Raw genomic sequence first — 13812 nt, 5'->3', positions numbered from 1 at the left:
TTTATTGTTTTTGTAAGCCACTTATATTTGATCTGATTGAAGCCATATAAAGGAAGGCACTTGAAGTTTAATTAATTAATTATTTTGACCACCGCCAATTGAGTACACCACCAATTGTTGTACCTGCTATATTCAAATAAGCAAGAATGAGAATCCTGGTTTATGTGTCAGATAGGAACCATAACAATTTGTCTAACTATGGCTTGCTGAAAAGCATGAAGTAACTGGAGTCCCATGGACAAATTGCTCATGAACACAGTGTTTCAAATTTCAGTTTCTTATTCAGTTTGAAACAATTCAGCATGAAATAACTGCTTATCCTCAGAAGAGGACATGGCATCAGAGCGTGGTTTGCGCTGCTTGTTCTGGCATAGTTCATACTCTCCCTACAGTGCAAAAATATTATATATGGATACACTAATCATCTAAATTGGAATCTAACTCAAAATTGCATTACTGTAACCAATCCCCACAGTACTGGCACAAACTGCAATAACATCACAAGTCAAATGCACGAAAGATCAAGACAACTATGGTGAATTCAAAAGGCCAGCCACTTAATTTGGTTTGATTAGGGAACAACTCAAATTCTCAACCTTTTCCTTTCCTTCAAAAATATCTCTTCTGTGATCCTTGGGGTACAATAGCATGTATGGCCATGTTAAAACCCAAATATAATCCCAGAGTTTACATGTAATCTAATTAGATATATGTCTGTGTATATATACATATATATATACACATGCACTTATATATAAGGTGACCAATCGTCCTCCTTTAGGGAGGACAGTCCTTCTTTTGTAAGTTCTGTTCTCTCTCAAAAAGTGTCCTGCTACATGTCCTCCTTTTCGATATTTGAAGACTAATCTGTAAATCTCCGTATTCGATCAATGCCGATCCGATCCGTTGCGTGTGATGTAACGTATTTGTATTTGACATGACGATTCGTCAAGGCTTGCTACAGTGCAGCGAGATGCGATTATGCATCTCTACACAGGAGAATTGTTTTGAGTGAGTGCGCTCAAAGAAGTGGCTTTGTTTACTTCTTACCGAAACATGACACGACATGACATGATAAAAATAAATATTATTTGTGTCCTCCTTCTCATTGTAAAAAAGTTAGTCACCTTATTATATAATTATCTAATTATATCTAATTTATTATATTTTAAGCATTTCATCTTAACAGCCCCAAATAATGATATATTTTGCATTGTGTTCTTTTCTTTAAAAAAAAATCTCCACACAGCTCCAAAACAAATCATTTGGATGTGAGGGTTTTTTCCCCCCCTTATTTTTATTTTTTTCATTTGCCACTTATGGGAAGTAGCACTCACTTGGTTGATCTCAAAAAGCTAAGTAGGATGAAATCTGCTTAACTTTTCGAGATCAGCTAAGTCAGTGTTTCTCAACCTCAACAACTTTAAGATGTGGGGACTTCGACTCTCAGAATTCCCCAGCCAGCACCAGTCCCCAGCTTTTCTGGCTGAGGAAGTGCCTTTTAACAACCACAATTGGGCCCAACAATTCTGTCTCTAAGCGACATGGTTGCTAAGCAAAACATCATGTAGTCACAAAGCCCTACAACCTCACTTCTGCTGCGGCCACATTAAGCAAGACATCATGTGACCATGACTTGTCATTTTACTGCCAGCCTTTTTATTGAGTTTGCTTGTCATTTGACTTTGCTTGTCAGAAGTCAGCTGTGAAGCCTACATATGCAAACACATAACTGGGTGAGATTGCAATGGACATAAGCTTGACTAAGGTTGACTCAGCCTTCCATCGTTCCATCCTTCCGAGTTCAATAAAATGTGGACCCAGATTATTGGGAGCAATATGCTTACTCTGTAAACCACTTAGAGAGTGCTATAAAGCAGAGGTCCCCAGCCCACTACCAGGCTGTGGCCTGTTCGGAACCAGGCTGCATGAGCAGCTGGCCAGTGCAAGAGTGCAGCTCGACTTGCATGGGCGGTGGCACAGCATGCATGCACGCATCCTGAATTGCACAAGCAGAGGCCTGATATGCAAGTGTGCCTGCACGCCAGCCTGTTTGTGTGGGCCGGTTCACCTCTCCCCCCCCACCCAGTCAAGCTATAATGATTGGGGACCGCTGTTGTAGAGTACTGTGAAGTGACACATAAGTCTAAGTGCTATTGCTATTAATGCCTGGTTGGAAGTGCCCAAATCTCAATCACATGACCATGAGGATGCTGCAATAGTCATAAATCGGAGAGTGACTTTTTCAATGTCAGTGTAACATCAAACAATCACTAACCAGGACAGTTGTTCTGACCCAGCTCTCCAAACATGGCAAACCCTCTGACGTGAACTCAAATGTGATTCCTTTATTAGGAATCCCAGCAAAATGTTTATCTCTCAGGCTAACAAGTCCATCCATCTGGAAGATGAATAGTGATCTGCCACACCTATTCATCTTCACCTCCTGGCTTTTATCCCCAGAGCTAGAGTGGGGCCTTGTTAGCAGTGGTGGCTCTTCCTTCTCCAGGATCGGCCCACGGCTTTCCACTGCTCTCCCCTTCTCTGCCTTCTGTGCAGCTGGGCATCAGGTACTGGAACCAGCTGTTCCTCTTTTCCTTCATCAACCACCTCCAGACCTGGGAGCTGTTGACTCTCCCTCTGAGGGCTGATGGATGGCCCAGGCTCCGCTTCTGTTTCTCTCTCTCTGCCAGCTCCATTCCCCTTCCCCCCTCGGAGCTCCCACACTGACCCTGACTTCCACACTTCCTCTTCCTAATTCGGTTGCTGGAGGGGCCGGTGACCGACAGGCCACAACAGCAGTCCTTAAGCAAAGACTATCTGTATAAGGATAGTTACCTGCAGGGGTGGGCTTCAAAAATTTTAGCAAGGGTTTCTCTGCCCGGTTGCTGGGTGGGCGTGGCCATGGTGGGCATGGCCTAGTCGGCCTCTTGCACCACAGCGGGGCGGGGTTTACCCTCCCCAGGCTCCAGAGGCTTTCCTTTAGCCTCCGGGAGGGCAAAAACAGCCTCCCCAGGTTCCAGAGGCCCTCTAGAGGCCACCATTTCCAGCCATCCCAAACTTTCAATAGGCCCATTTTTCACCTTCCCAGAGTCTCCGCACACGCCCTACATTTACCCATATCCAAAATGGACTGCATGGGGACTCCTAGGAGGGGAGGGGAGGGATGGGCGGAGCCAGCCAGGAGTGGGATTTGGGGGTTCTCCAAACTGCACAGAATCTCACCTAGAGGTTCTCCCGAACCCCTGCGAACCCCCAGCAGCCCACCCCTGATTACCTGCAATTACCAGGCAATGCACCGACTTGAGAAATATTTTATCTTTTGCTTTGCTAAAAGGCTTGTTTTTTTTATCATGAGCTAAGCTACAGAAGCCACTTCTTGCTTTGCAGATAGAAAACATCATTTCCCAATTTCTGTTTTAAGTGACTAAAAGGGAGCTGGTTTGGCTACAACTGAAAGAAAGTTGGAGCTTTCCAAAGTGATTAAGAGATTCTACCCCTTCCATACAATTCAGACACTCCTTGTTAAACTCAGTTGACTTGTTACTAATTAGGACTGCCGCCCCCTTCATTTCAATGTTCCGTCTTCATTTCCATTTTTAACTTTTACTTCTAATTTGGAATTTTTCACAAAACGTGGCAGCAAAAGAACACTTCAGAGCCAAACATATTCCATAACAACAGCATTCAATGATAGAAAGAAAAAAAATGCAAAGAAAACACTCTTATATTTTATTTGTGTATCCTATGACAATCTCAACATAGCTCATTTATCCATTAATAAGCCACCTCAGAAAGAATTGTGTGGAAATAAGGAGGAACGTTTTTGGTATTTCAAGGTTCATGCCTTTTCTAGCATTTACCGGATTTTTAAAAATAAGAAATACTGACATGTTGGTTTTCCTTTCATTGTGGAATGGAGACCAAACAATGACATTCAATAGTATTAACTTTCTCTCACACATACACAATTGTTTTGATATGTAATGTTATACCAAAAAAGAATATGATTTGCCACAATAATAGTGCTACCAATTTGCCTTCAATTTTTTTTTAGTATTGCTGCCAGTCTGGAGAGGGAGGGAGGGAGGGAGGGAGGGAGGGAGGGAGGAAGGAAGGAAGGAAGGAAGGAAGGAAGGAATTCACCTTGCTGACTATAGCAAGTAGAAGCTGTCTATCAGTTGTCTAATATAGTCTATTGCCAAGTTCTTGATATGGGAAGTATTTACAGGTAAATATGGATATTCCTATTGCCTCCAAGCACAACCCTCTAATAGGAAACTCAGACTAAATCAACCTGTCTCAAAAATATGGCAAGGCAACAGGTTTATGTATCAATCACAGCAGCTTTTAAAGGAAAAAAAAAACCCAGGAGCCATGAAGACAAGTATTAAAATGTTAATGTCGAGATATAAAAATGTGATTGCCTTGAGCAAGTAACTCACAGGCCGATCAGCCACAGGCAGCCTGAACACATGAAGTCCTCAGGGACTTGGGTTCCTGAAGTCAACGTATCTTTTCTGGGAAGCAAAGTTTCTTGTGACCTGAAAGCTAATCATCTTTTTTCCTTCCGTTGGCTCTTTCTTCTCCTTGTATTTAAACTCTGCTCTTTCGGATCTCTCAGAGTGAAAGTTCCATTCCTACTCTCATGCGACAGTCCAGCAGTATACAGATGCAGTTCAACAATGAGGAGGAATAGAAGGACAAAAATGGAAGGATACTTTGGACGAACGGTTGCAGAAGTTGATGGGGTTGGCTGAAATGGCAAAACTGACCACTTTGATCAAAGAAAAGAACATAAGTACTTTTGTTTCCACATGGAAACTGCTTCTGAACTTCAAGCTTGAGGTGGAGAAGAATGAAACTCCGACTTTGGGTTTTACTGATTAGACGGATAGATCTTTATAGAAATGGCTTCTTCATGTTATTATGAAAAAGCAAAAATTTGTGATTTGATGTTAATGCCTTATTTTACTATAACAGAGAGAGTCGGAAGTCAATGTTTCTTTTTCTTTCTTATCTTTTCTCACTTCTCTTTCCGCTTCCCCCCTTTTCTATTTACTTTGTATTTTATAATACTTTATAACTCAATTAAAATGCCAATGGAAAACAGTGAGGAAAAATGGACATCGCTAACCAAGATCTAAAGCGGGATGTAACATTTTATCAAAGTTAATAACATTTTGGAAACAAATGAAAAAAAAAGTAAGATTAGGAGAAAGAGCCGAGTTAGAATCTTTCAGGGTGGTTGTTGTGACCCAGGCCCAAGTAGGTAGTAGGAAATTCAGTCAGTATAAAAACAAACAAACTTTATTAAAACAACTGAGAATTACTTCATTCTCAGCATAGTTCAACTAAATTAAAGCAAATTCCTCTCAACACAATTCCTCAGTCCTATCACCAACCTTGGTCCAATTAGGCAAACTGCCAAAGGCCTTTTTTGGCAAAAGTTTAGAAGACACCGATACAAAACAAATGCAACAAGACAAAGTTATCAATGTTATTTTCCGGCAAAGTGTCCAAACACTATCGCTGGTCTTTTAAGCCTTATGGGAGGGGGCAATCATCTTTTGGCCCTGCTCCCGAGTCGTCCTCTTTGCTTGAGCTGCTCTTGCCTTCTGGCAGCTCTTCTCATGCGTGCATTAGGAACAGGCTCCTCCTGTTCCTCTGCCTCACTACTATCAGCCTCTGGAGGCTCTGGAGTCCGCACATCACTCCCTGATGGCTCTGGCCCCACCTCTGCCTCCAACGCAGAGCCCTCATCCAGGCTTTCCCCAGCCTCCAGGACTAGTCCATGCTCTTCCTCAGCCTCATCACTATCCAACTCCGTTGCCAGCTCTGCAGCCTGCTAGCGGACCACAACAATGGTGTGTTACATTATCCTTTGGAGAGAAGTTGCCCGAGTCAAAAATAATTATTATTATTTTTTCAAATGGTACTGTCCTCTCAACAAAGTCACCTGGCTCCACAATTTGGAACCAGCCGCCATCATTTATTGCAGCAAGTACCTACAGATTGGAGTTCTCTGGCTTTTTACTCTGAACTTCTTAACCTAAACCCTGAAGCTCTTTTCTGGAGTCTCTTCGGCTTTTCTTTACTGATCATTAATCATTAATTGTAGCAGAGAAGGACACAGGGGAGCTCTTCCCTGGATCCAACTCACTATCCATAAGCAGTAGAGAAGCAAGTTAATGGGCTGGGAAACTGAATTTCTAAGCCACTGCAGTGTAGAGAAATGCAGTTCCAAAATGCTGCAGTTGTACTCAAACTGAGCAAGGGGAGTGAGAATGAGGGAGGAAATGACTCCAAAGGTGTGCTTGTCTTCACATATTGAACATCTTTGTTCCTTAATAAGGGAGTGACAAGATCAGACCAGATTAACTTTATTAATCTAATAAAAAAAAACCAAATGTAATATTACAGAATATAAACTATAAACAGATATCACCGTGCATACTGTCAATTGCAAACACTCTTTGGATGTTAATTCTTCAGGCTCTGCTGTAATTTGCCAACAGAGAACAAAACTTTGATACACTCAGATATATTCTTATCTGAGAGTACTGTGTGTGTTTTAATTAAAGTAAGTCTGAGCAACTTGGATAATTGCAAAGCCATAATGCAGTGACAAATGTCTGTTTAAAACTGACCGTAAAGGAAAGCATGAACTGTTGGTTTGATAGCACCAGCACCACATGGATATACAGGTAGTCCTTGACTTACAACAGTTCAGTTACTGACCGTTCAAAGTTACAACGGCACGGAAAAATGTGACTTATGACCGCTTTTCATAGTTATGATCTTTGCAGCATTCCCATGATCATTGATCAAAATTCAGATGAACCAGGGAACTGGTTCATAATTACGACCTTTGCTGTGTCCTGGGGTCATGTGATCAACTTTTGCGACCTTCTGACAAGCAACGTCAATGGGGAAACCAGATTCACTTAACAACCAGGCTATTGACTTATTAACTTAACAACTGGGGCTAGAAAAGTCATAAAATGGGGCAAAATTCACTTAACAAATGTGTCACTTAACAACATAAATTTTGGCCTCAATTGTAGTCATAACTCGAGGACTACCTGTATGCTGTCAAGTGCAAATACCTCCTTGGATGTTAATTCTTCAGGCTCCTCTGTAATTTGCCAACAGAGAACAAAACTTTGATACGCTTAGATATATTTTTATCTGAGAGTACTGTATGCTTTTTAATTAAAGTAAGTCTGAGCATCTTGGATAATTGCAAAGCCATTATGCAGTGACAAATGTCTGTATAAAATTGACCATAAAGGAAGGCGTGAACTGTTGGTTTGATGGCACCAGCACCACATGGGTATAATCTCCAAAAACCCAAAATCATGGAACCTATAGAGTTTGCAAGGTGTCTCAAAGATCATCTAGTCCAACACTCTGTAATTTGTAGGAACAGTAGTTTAGCCATCCATGAGAGATGCCTTTTCCAGCCTCTTTTTAAAAACCATCCAGGTGGAGAACTGCAGAAGGAAGAAGGAAAGAGTTGGGCTTTTGCCAAGATGACATTCATATAAAAGACTGAGTCCAGGGAAAGACTCAGTATACATTTCAGACAACACCCTCCATAGTTCTCACAAAGACAAGGGGAGGGAAGAGAAAAGCCCACTCAGACTGGCAAAATTATGTTATTATTGCTTGACAATAAAAGTGTGTTTTTTGTCTGATCTGCTTTTAAAGGGTTGACCAGTTCTGTGGGTGTGGCTTGGTGGGCGTGGCATGGCTTAGTGGGTGTGGCTTGGTGGGCATGGCAGGGGAAAAATCTCTGTAAAATCTCCATTCCCACCCCACTCCAGGGGAAGGTTACTGCAAAATCCCCATTCCCTCCTGATCAGCTGGGACTTGGGACGCAGAGAATAGATGCGGGCGGGGCCAGTCAGAATTTTTACTACAAGTTCTCTGGACTATTCAAAATTTCTGCTACCGGTTCTCCAGAACTGGTCAGAACCTGCTGAAACCCACCTCTGACCTTGTTGCCTTCCTCTGAATACTATCAGAATCTATCTGGAAATGTCGTATATGATCCAAATACAGTATTTTCTTGAATGTCCATTCCCTGACTGAAGTAGGAAGGTTGCTAAAATGGGCTAAAGTTAATGCCCTTTTGAATTTATGATTTGCAATACGATTTAGGGTCTGTACTGCTTTTAGTTTTACAAAACGCCTACTTGCAAATATACCTCTGGGAAGAGATGGCTGTTCATACTGGCTTTCCAAGTACCTGCTGTCTAAGCGCAAGCTTGGCCTCCTCAGATCCCAGCATCAATATCAGCTCACTGGGGTAGCCATAACAGTTCAGTTTCTTGGCAAAGGACTTTTTCCAGCTGGAGTTAAAAGTCTCAGCTAGTATTAAGAAGACTAATCCAACTTGGCAAAAGGATAACCTCAGCCAGTACTGCATTCAAAGATGTTTTAGCCAGAGCCTGCTGGTGCCTGCTTCCTGACAGAAGTTGCCAAGTTTGAAACAAAGCAAACAACCTGAAGTAAAAAAAAGAAAAGAAATATGGACTCCATGCTCTCCCATGCATCTATATTACATAGTTAAATGGATATATTTGCATGATTCTAATTAAGCTTTATTTAATAGGTGGGAAAGGCCTTAGTTGCAAATAGTTTTAATGAAGTGAGTATAAATTTAGCTCCGAGAAAGTGAAATTATTTTAAGGCTTAAGCCCTTTGGAATACTAGTTCTCCCCCATGTTCTCAATGCCATCAAGCATCTATTCTATAGAAACAGCACAAAGATTGAATAGGAATATGGATCAATTTACCCCATGAAATCTTTACTAGGTGTTTGGGGCTTATGATTCCCACAATTCTTGATCATTAGTCATATGGAGTAGAATATTATAGATCAGGGTATCAAACTTGCTTTCATTGTGGGCTGCATCAGGATTGAGTTTGACCTCGGAAGGCTGAGGGTGGGCATGGCCAGGGTGAGCATAGGCAGCTCAAAGTCACCTGTGAGGCTGCCCTGGAAACAGTGAATGACTGGCCCACGGTGCCTTTGTGAGGCCCTCCCAAGCTCCATTTTCAGCTGTGTTGGCTTCCTGCAGGCCTCTGCTAGCAAACAGGCTCCATTTTTGGCTGCGGCAGCCTCCTGAAACCCTCTGCCAGCGAAAATGGACCCCAGGAGCACGGCCTCCCCAAGCTCCATTTTTGCTGGCAGAGGGCTGCAGGAGACTGTCACGGGCAAAAATGGAACTTGGGAGGGCCGCGCAGAGGCACGGTGGGCCAGTCCTTCACTGTTTCCAGGGCAGGCCCGCGGGCCGCTCCAGCCCACGGACCTTGAGTTTGACACCCCTGTTATAGATCGACACATCTGGAGAATTTCAGATCGCCTTTCATATAAGACACAAATGACCAGGCCAAATTATATTTTGGACACTTATTCAAAAACCCAGCTCTCTTAAGAAGTCTGCAATACTGAGAAATGTGGAAGGAAAGAGAAGTGGAGGATAATAAAAGCAAAGTGGATTCAATTGCAGAAGTGATGGAGGCACCATTAGAAGACTTGAAGGCCCTGATTGGGGAGCGATTATCTTGTAGAAGGTCACTAAACATTAACACTGATAACATATAATCAGTTGATTATTGATCTATATTGACTGCCAGTAATTCTACAAGATCTTAGACAAAAATATTTTCTAATAGTACATGAGAATATTTTAAACACTTTCTAGAGACCCAGCACAATCAAGTACAAGTTCCATCACTGAACTGTAGCCTTTAGTAAATTTTTGCAGACAAAATGCTTTTACTTAGGTGGTAACTTCAGTCTATTAATTGTGGCTTAATACTGTCTAGTGCAGGGGTAGTCAACCTTTTTATACCTACCACCCACTTTTGTATCTCTGTTAGTAGTAAAATTTTCTAACCGCCCACCGGTTTCACAGTAATGCGCCATGTATCGTCGTCTGCGCATACCTCTCACGCATCATGGATTGGGTTTCGGGGGGGGGAGCGCCGGCTACCAGCTCTGCTTGTCTGTTACAGCTGGGTGGTATGGGGGGGAGATGCACAAGCTATTCTGGGACGAGGCTCTTTTGTTTGCGGTTGCACTATAGCGCTATTTAGTTTCACTTATGTAACATGAACTAAACTTATGCACGGGCGATACAAATAGTATATTTTCAGAAATGTAAATTGTCACGGGGAATTTTATGAAAACCTAATGAAAATGTCTTTAAATAATGCTATGAATTTTTTTTAAAAAGTCAATTAAATTAAAAAAAAGGAAAGTGCTTCAGTATCGGACAAAACCCCTACCGCCCACCATGAAAGCTGGAACGCCCACTAGTGGGCGGTAGGGACCAGGTTGACTACCACTGGTCTAGTGTTTATTCTGACAGAAGAAAATTAATTAAATATACAGGCAATAATGTACTTACAATTAAATTAGGTTTAATGCTGTTTTTGTTCTGGCCCTACCCACTTTTTCAAGTGCCACCCCAATTAATTTTAATTTTAATCATCCTTGGGAGGGAAAATATCTCTCCAATTTCCATCATCTTTCTTCACCAACAAACTGCAGACAAAAAGGCATGCTCTACAGTCCTGGAAAAACACTGACATGCACTAAACCTCAAGTCTTAGTATTAATTTTTAGGCCTTCTAGGCAATGAAGCTGTGCTCCAACCAATCTTAAACAGGATCATGTTATCTCAGTTATTTTTCAATACTTTTGTGAAAGCAATGAGTAAGATCACTCAGAGATTTGTTATGCAGGCTCTTTCCTGACTATAGAAGAGTCTACTTTTCATGTTCTGCAATTCTAGAAGTAACACAGACATTTCTGAACATATATGCCTGCCTTTTGATTGAACTTGAAAATCAGCAAGAATCAGCAAGAATCCCCAAAATCTTTGATCAAATAAAAGACATGTATGAGTGAGACAGATGAAATGTTTTTGGTCATCTTATGCAGCACCACACTCTTCTTGAAGGTCTTGGTCATAAGAACCTTGAAAACATAAAGAGAGTTGAAACTGGATAAAGCTAAAGACCCATGGAATTCAGAATTCTATGATAGATAGAATTTTTTTTATTGGCCAAGTGTGATTGGACACACAAGGAATTTGTCTTGGTGCATCAGATTCACTTAGAAAGCTTACAAGCAAAACATGAAGGTGTTTTTTTTTATTATTTGAATTTATATCCCGCCCTTCTTCGAAGACTCAGGGCGGCTTACATTGTATAAGGCAATAGTCTCATCCTATTTGTATATTTATATACAAAGTCAACTTATTGCCCCCCCAACAATCTGGGTCCTCATTTTACCTACCTTATAAAGGATGGAAGGCTGAGTCAACCTTGGGCCTGGTGGGACTCGAGCCTGCAGTAATTGTAACTGCAGGCAGCTGTGTGTTAATAACAGGCTGCATTAGCCTGGTGAGCCACTTCCCAGCCCAGGTGATAGGTGATAAACTATTGTTATTTCCTATACTGCCTATAATTCAAGAGTTAGGCAACTGCCACAGCTATTAACTACTGATAGCTAATTTCTCTGAAATCATGAATTTGTCTAATTGCCTTTTAACACCCATAATCCATCTCACACATGCAATGGAAGGAAAGTCCTTGTGCATAGAAACCAAACTAGCTGCCGCAGACTCTTGAATGCCAAAGGGCCACCACCCAAGTTTTGAGGGGTCTTGAGAAGTATCTATTTGCCAGGATACCTGACTTCAGTGCCTTAGCAGGTCAGATAGATATCCAAAACTCTGCATTCACTGATTAGCACAGGGGCCCCACAAGGCTGTGTGCTCTCCCCACTTCTCTTCTCTCTGTATACCAATGACTGCATCTCCAATGATCCATCTGTTAAGCTACTGAAGTTCGCAGATGACACAACAGTGATTGGTCTCATTCGAGACAATGACGAATCCGCATATAGACAAGAGGTCGAACGACTAGCCTTGTGGTGCAACCAAAACAATCTGGAACTGAACACACTCAAAACCGTAGAAATGGTGGTAGACTTTAGGAGAAACCCTTCCATACTTCCACCTCTCACAATACTTGACAACACAGTATCAACAGTAGAAACCTTCAAATTTCTGGGTTCTATCATATCGCAAGATCTCAAATGGACAGCTAACATCAAAAACATCATTAAAAAAGGACAACAAAGAATGTTCTTTCTGTGCCAACTCAGTAAGCTCAAACTGCCCAAGGAGCTGCTGATCCAATTCTACAGAGGAATTATTGAGTCTGTCATTTGCACCTCTATAACTGTCTGGTTCGGTTCTGCAACCCAACAAGAAAAAACACAGACTTCAGAGGATAATTAGAACTGCAGAAAAAATAATTGCTACCAACCTGCCTTCCATTGAGGACCTGTATACTGCACGAATCAAGAAGAGGGCCATGAAAATATTTGCAGATCCCTCGCATCCTGGACATAAACTGTTTCAACTCCTACCCTCAAAACGACGCTATAGAGCACTGCACACCAGAACAACTAGACACAAGAACAGTTTTTTCCCGAAGGCCATCACTCTGCTAAACAAATAATTCCCTCAACACTGTCAGACTATTTACTGAATCTGCACTACTATTAATCGTTTCATAGTTCCCATCACCAATCTCTTTCCACTTATGACTGTATGACTATAACTTGTTGCTGGCAATCCTTATGATTTATATTGATATATTGACCATCAATTGTGTTGTAAATGTTGTACCTTGATGAACGTATCTTTTCTTTTATGTACACTGAGAGCATATGCACCAAGACAAATTCCTTGTGTGTCCAATCACACTTGGCCAATAAAATTCTATTCTATTCTAAATTCTATTCTCTTCTAGTATGGAACATTTTGTATTTTTCCTAGGCTGAAGTATTCTCAAATATATTATGGGAGCAAGATAAGAGTCCATAATAGCTAACACACTCCTAATTTTTAACAAGCTTTACATCTCTTGGCAAGTGTCTGCTTTGCATCCTGTATACTATCATCAGTATACCACCAATATTTGTTCATTCATTTAACTATTAATTTGCTTTATCTTTAGCATATGCATAAAGCATATTTTCTATCATACTTCAATGATTACTCATCCATATGTTAACACTGAACAGTTTTTATTCTTTTTTTGCCTCCTGTACTTTTAAAGTCTACTTCTTGTTTAAAAGTCTACATCTTGTTTTATGTGTATTTGAGGAGAGAGCCTTTAAACATCTGAAAGCATTTACTTGTCTTCAGAAAGGTTACTGAAAGAACAGAGAGCTAACAAGCCGTAAAGCCTGTCTGTACAAGCATTTGGAAATGATTTTTCATATGACATTATTTGAATAAGATATAAATAATATTTGAACAAGTTATTGAAATAATATATCTCTGCATGTGTGTTTCATGAATTAAGTCTTTATATGATGAGAGTTTCTATTAGAGTTGCATTCTAATACCAAGTACATTCATGTACCAAAAAGCCTTGTCAGGAATCTGTTTGGTTTTAGCCTTGAAACCTCTGCAAATTTCACCAACATTTGCAATCTGGAGGCCTATAATTAATTAATTTAATGGGTATATTTAAGAGCTGTACCAAAACTATTTTCACCCAACAAAGTAATAAGTTAAAAATGTAGCAGTAAGAGATTAGAACACATGAGACTTTCATTTTAGTCTGTTTTTTACCTGAACTGACCAAAATTGCAATTTCAGAGTTAAGATGCAGATAAGAACATACTTATTTTTCATCAGGTTTATGTCTTCATATTTTGCAGTGATGTGCTTGGCACAAATATTGCTTCCAAAATTAATATGTTGAGGAGAA

The 13812-nt window shown here is 40.8% G+C and overlaps 1 protein-coding gene across 1 annotated transcript in view; it reads right to left on the bottom strand.

Annotated features, from left to right (window-relative positions):
• MDGA2 (MAM domain containing glycosylphosphatidylinositol anchor 2) overlaps window positions 1-13812 on the bottom strand; it is a 732231-nt gene that overhangs the window by 692471 nt on the left and 25948 nt on the right. The gene's annotated exons all lie outside the window — the stretch shown is intronic.

This window comes from Ahaetulla prasina, chromosome 1 (assembly GCF_028640845.1).
Source record: "Ahaetulla prasina isolate Xishuangbanna chromosome 1, ASM2864084v1, whole genome shotgun sequence".
NCBI lineage: Eukaryota > Metazoa > Chordata > Lepidosauria > Squamata > Colubridae > Ahaetulla > Ahaetulla prasina.
The sequence above is the reverse complement of the archived record's forward strand: the minus strand, read 5'-3'. Positions and strand labels throughout refer to the sequence as shown.